Source organism: Neolamprologus multifasciatus, chromosome 17, assembly GCF_963576455.1.
Source record: "Neolamprologus multifasciatus chromosome 17, fNeoMul1.2, whole genome shotgun sequence".
NCBI classification, from domain to species: domain Eukaryota; kingdom Metazoa; phylum Chordata; class Actinopteri; order Cichliformes; family Cichlidae; genus Neolamprologus; species Neolamprologus multifasciatus.
In genome coordinates, this window is record NC_140455.1 from 32020911 (window position 1) to 32026910 (window position 6000).

General features: G+C 41.0%; 1 long non-coding RNA gene across 1 annotated transcript in view; it reads left to right on the forward strand.

The window, feature by feature from the left end:
* LOC146499665 (uncharacterized) overlaps window positions 1-3769 on the forward strand; it is a 51918-nt gene extending 48149 nt beyond the window's left edge. The window contains exon 2 of the long non-coding RNA XR_014870368.1: window positions 1-3769. This exon is cut by the window's left edge and continues 26827 nt beyond it. This is a non-coding gene — a long non-coding RNA (uncharacterized LOC146499665).
* The last annotated feature ends 2231 nt before the right edge of the window (window positions 3770-6000 follow it).

A 6000-nucleotide genomic window follows, 5' to 3' on the forward strand; every position in this document is an offset into this window, starting at 1 on the left:
TCCTTTTCCCCCATTTATCACAAAGAAACTGCACTAGTGCTGGCCAATACGCAAATTTTGGTATCGATCAGATGCCGAGTAAATACAAGGCCAGTATTGCCGATATCGATATTTTTAACCTCTAAAGCCAGCGCATGTAATATTTTGAGTTTTTTGGAGAACTGTCTCTTTGGGTCATTTTCTGTTAAATGTGCTATAGGCTACAAATAAAATAGACGTGACAGTCATCACAAAGAAATTTTTGATAGTCGATGTTTGAGGTATATTTATTCATTTCCAATTCAGGGGGCAACATACTGAACTTAAACGACAGAAACAATATCAATAGTAGTATCGATCATATCGCACTAGGATCGTTTACATACCAATAGTGTTGGGATCGATGCTTAGTTCTGCAAATATCAGGTCTGCAAATATTAGCCTCGTACTGTATTACGCCTAGTACGCATCAGATATATTTTCCTTCATGTCAAATAGCAACTCAGAAGTTCAGTGTAATGATTTTAACATTTGACTTCCAGATAGATTGCCAGGATGAACATCAATATGCCGACTTTCTTCACAACCTCCAGGCCGTTTTAATAAAACGAACTCAATCAGAACTAATTGCAACACATGCCTTTTTACATAAGAGATCAAGTGGAATGGCATCTAATTGAAAGTGTAGCGTATGTTTGATCTCGGTGTTTTCATTTAATACCGTCCCCAGGGAAGCCAAGTGCAATATTTTTCAGTTTCCAGGGTTTATTCGGAAATACAGTTTAAATCTGACACAAAATACTTTGCACCATTCCCCACAATGTCAAAGGAGCTTGCAAAGAAAAGCGTCTGGACTTCTTTAAGTTGCTTGAAGACGTTTCACCTCTCATCCGAGAAGCTTCTTCAGTTCTAAGGTCAAATGGTGGGGAGTCCCAGATTTAAACCTAGTGGGAGTATCCCCCCACAGAGGGACAAAAGGACCCCCTGATGATCCTCTAATCGCCTGAGCCAAGGTGTGAAACTGGGTGTGGGTCCCAATCAGCCAGAGTTTTGGGTGAGCTCATTGTGAAACCTGGCCCCACCTTATCATGCGAATTCCTGAGGTCAGATGGCCCAAGATGTAAGTGGGTATTAAGGCGTCTGGGGAGGGAACTCAAAACTGGATTATAGATGGCAGATAGTTGGTGTCGTAAACCACCGCCTCTGTTCAAAGATGGTCGCTCACAGTGGACATAGATGGCTTCTTTCACTCCTCTTTCAAACCAAAACTCCCACTAGGTTTAAATCTGGGACTCCCCACCATTTGACCTTAGAACTGAAGAAGCTTCCCGGATGAGAGTTGAAATGTCTTCAAGCAACTTAAAGAAGTCCAGACGCTTGTCTTTGCAAGCTCCTTTGACTACGATGACCTGGATGACTGAGAACCTTCACAGACACCATTCCCCACAATATAAAAAAAGGGAACTAAACAAAAAAAAAACCAAGCTAGTGTTTAGGGGACAGGTGGAGTAGGAATCCAGTATCGTGAGCTCTCCTGATGCACGCCAGTCAGCTCCCATTTGGCAAGATTTCATTGGAAATAAATTCGCCTGTGTGTTGCCAGTGTTCGGTGCACAGGCTTGTGCAGCAGTGGATGAAGTGACTCGCTCAATTATACATTTACTTAGACAAGTAATAAAGTGCTGCCACTCTCTGCCAAAGCTGTGGCTGATTATAGCGGCTGTACAAGCTGTTTTCCCAGCCTCCCGTTCCTCCCATCTCACTGATCAAGACATGCATCCCAAAGAGAGGCACACTTTTTGGTGCCACTGCGTCTCCCAACACTACGCTCTCAAAAGCACCGCCTTCCTGCATTTCTTTTTTCCCCCTCTAATAAACAAGTGCATGTCTTTCCCTATTACATGGGATTCTGATCATCAGATATAGCATATATCTCATTCACAGACATCCTCACATCATGACATTGACCAGTTCAACCTGTCTACAGGTGCGATGATATTTTTTATGGACAACATGCTTTTCCCCCTCCTTTTTCTTGGCTTTCCAGCCCTCCAAGTATGAGGAAAAACTAAACAAATAAATAAAGAAAACATCCATCCATAAATCTCTCAAACAGATATGCCCACATTTTTGTTATTTATCTATCTTGCCGTCATCTACATCGAAATAACTTCAAAAGAAATGATGCAATCGCATTTTCGTGAAGGGATTTTAAAAAAAGCATTTGCGAGCAGACATGTTTATGTCTGCTCTTTGATGAAAGCATGTTAAAGCTAACATGAGAAACCTGCTGTTTAGAAAGTGATAGAATGTCCCATTTATTTGCAAAGGGTAGCCATATAAAAGAGAATCGGTTATGAGCTACAGTGTTGAGGAGGCAACGGGGAAATCCTGAACGTGCAAGCGGCTTTTAACACGAGATCTCAGCTACACGCAACATATGTGATTTTAATTCATGTTGCTGTTTGTGGCTCAAAGTTTTCTGTTCTTTTTTTTTTCTTCCTTTGTCTAAAAATGATGCAAAACCTCTGGGGGTACTGCTGCCTTCAAGTATTCACGCTGACTGCACATGAACATACAACTGATATGCCTTCATTCTACCTTTACTAAGCCTTCTTCCTTTCCCAAGCTCTCCTTTAACGACCATAAGCTCTAAGATCCCCAGGGAGGCCGTGTCTTCTGCCTTGCTGCGACAGTGAGCCAGACTGACAGAATTTATGATTTGACGGCTCACGACTTATCCTCGGCTGGAGCATTCGGAAAAACAGTGACAGGAAGAGATTATATCCTGAAGTTAACGCTACGCTAATTGGACAAGCACGCAAAAGAGAGAGAGGGCTTCATTTAAAACCAATTAGACAACTTGATAGTTTTAAATTAGGCAGGGCTAGATCCAAGCTATGCTTATTTTCATTCCCTGTAACCTCACCCTCGCACACAAGTGCACACTTGCTCTCTCGCTCACTTTGACACATGGTTTGCCTGGTGGCTAATAATTTAGCAGCTATCACATGATCGTGCACAGTTCCTGAACGATAGCAGTATTGGCACGGTTTTGTGTTTTGTTTTTTTCCCCCTAGCTGCAGAGTTGTGACTGGAGGATGGCGATGGCTCTGCCAATTAACACCGTGGAGCTTCTGGGTACAAATGATTATTCATCACGTAATCATAATGTGTCTTTATGAATACCTGAAAACTCTGCACATGCGGTAAAAGTCATCTGCTTAGGCCTATTGTGGCAAGATAACATCTGTGGAAGCTTCTTTATCACAGACTTGGTAATCCACTAAAGAGGCTACGCAAGCTGTTAGAAATGAACAGGGTTTTAAAGGAAATTTTCACAATGCTTTCACACTGTATGGGGATGTTTGTTTCGCATTTGCAGATAAATGACAAGAGTTTAGATAAAAAGGTTCAGCTGTGCAAAAGAACAGAGATGTGTGGTTGAATGGACATGTTCACTAAAAACACTCAGTGCGAGTCCTTTCTTTGCTTCTGGTTTCCAGGGAAACCTCTCAGGTGTGCGTGTTTAAATGTAGGAGGTTAATAACACACATGCAGCGGGCAGCATCTGCAAGTTCTTTTTCTTTTCTTATGTTTGTGTACATTTGGTTGTGATGCCTGCATTTAAACATCGGTTAGCTACTTTTTAGAGCTCTGTGATGCAAGGTTAGGTGTGACCAGAATGTGAATATAGTAGCATATAGTAGACTGGATTTGACTGACTCCCCTGTATCTGTGTACAGTCTAATGGCAAAAAACATAGCAGTGAAGGGTATAAACAGAAAGATTTGAGGATTTTACGTATGTTTTTACTGAATATTAAAATGACTTGTGTATATAATTCAATAAATTCAATGTAGCTGTTTCAATTTTAAGTCAGTTACAGCCTTATTTATTATGTTACACATTTTTCTTCTGATGACAAGTCTATCAGATACAGAGCCCAGCAGTAGCCATAGTTACAGCTGATCACAGAACCTTGGTCTCCATGTGCAAGTCAGCTGTAAAACAAGCACACAGGGATGCTCCACTGTAAAAGGTTAAACCCCAACATACTACAAAAACATAAATTAACATACAACATTGGTTCTTCTGGTTAAAGCACAGCACTTCACCTATTGCTGTACATCATCTGCTTCAAGGTGTCATGTGTTGCGCACTCAGAGATGTTTTTCCACATATCTTCATTGTAACAGCTGGTTATTTGGACTACTGATGGCTTCCTATCACCCATTCTCCTCTGACCTCTGGCAGTTTCAGAAAAACTCAGACCAGCCTATGTGGTATGTTGACAAAAGTCCCTTAAATCACCTTTCCTCCCCAAACTGATGCTCAGTTTGACAAGTACCTTTAATGTTTTTGCTGCTTCTTTGTTTTCTCCAGGTAAGTCTTCCTCAGACTCGTTACAGTGATTTTGAGGGAGCAAAACACAAGGAACTACAAGGATGAGACAAATGAGTCTGACACCATGGAAAGATTAGGAGATGAAACAATAAGTTGACACCCAGAGGAAATGTACTTTATATTAACGTGGTGACTGTGAAGGCTCAGCACTTGGCCAGACATCAAAGGGTGAACCTTTATGCTTTATCTCCTCTGTTCACACGAGGTGATGCTGACGTGCGTGGCCAATCGGATCAAGCGTAAGCACTGATTCTGACTTGAGGGAAGAGCTGGAGTTACTCATGCGGATGGACTGATGCCATACTGTGAGAGCCGACTGGTGGGGGTAGGATATGAGTCTCTCCCTGTCAGCAGCAGAGGGGAGGAAGGGGAAGTCAGGTCTAATGAGGGGAGACATTCCTGCGTCACATATCAAAAGGTCTGAAAGCGACGATGAATCCACAACTTATGTACTGTACACACACACTTCTTCATGTGTGCCTTGCACAGTCATTTCTCTTTACGATGGAACATATTCACAATCCTGATTTATGCCCTGAAAATTCACTCATTATATATGTAACTTCTATAAGTAGGTGTCATGTCAGTCAGATTAAAGTTTTAATACCTAAAGTTTCAGTCCTTCTTGATTTAGTGACTCTCCATGTTACCGTGGCAACAGCAAGTGCAGTCTAATACAGAGGAGCACACGCTCCTTTACCTGCTACCTGCGAATATTTAATTCTGATCTGCTCATTTAAATGTGCAAAAATGCACAGCTGTTTGTTTGTTTGGTTTTTTTTATGCATTTGTAGTTCCAGGTGTTAGAAGCACTTGGCTGCTTCACAATAGATGCTCTCCTGTGTTTGGATAGTTATGAATATATATTTTATTCATTTACATGTTTCAATTCATATTCTTTAAAGTAAATTATGCAAATTAATTACAGAACCGCCTAAATCAAGGTGGAAACTGAAAGCACGAAGAAGTGGAAAAGTCGTGTGTAGGTTGTATGCGAACTGTTGGGGCAGTGACTGTAACGATGTTGTTTCTCTTCTGATTTCTGAGTAGTACAGTATTTATACAGGTCATGCCTGAAAATTGAAGCAATTGTGTCTTTATCTTGTCCCTATAGCAACATGACCATCAGAGGGCAGACACAAGGCACACAATGGAATTTAGGGCACGGTGGAGAGAGTTTTACTTGGCTTTCTTGGTAACACCTTGGTGTTCTCCTGGAGGAGAGCTGTAGTAGGTTTACATGGAGAGGTCTGGGCTTCTCTGTAAGATTGATCTAATGACCAACTATTACATTCAGTGTTGGAGAGGTTACTTTTAAAATGTATTCCACTACAGATTACAGAATACATGCCCCCAAATGTGTTTTGTAACATATTCCATTACGTTACTCAATGAGAGTAACGTATTCTGAATACTTTAGATTACATAATATATTGTCAAGCTTTTTCCAGCTACACGAATGTACTATTGCTGTGTGATTTATTACTTTTACTGAAGCTTATTCGCCATAGCAATACCAACTAGATTTTTATATCTTAATATATAACGAGTAACTGTAGGGTGGACATTAGGTAAGGCTGCACTTTTTGCAGCGATCTCGTATGTAAAACTATT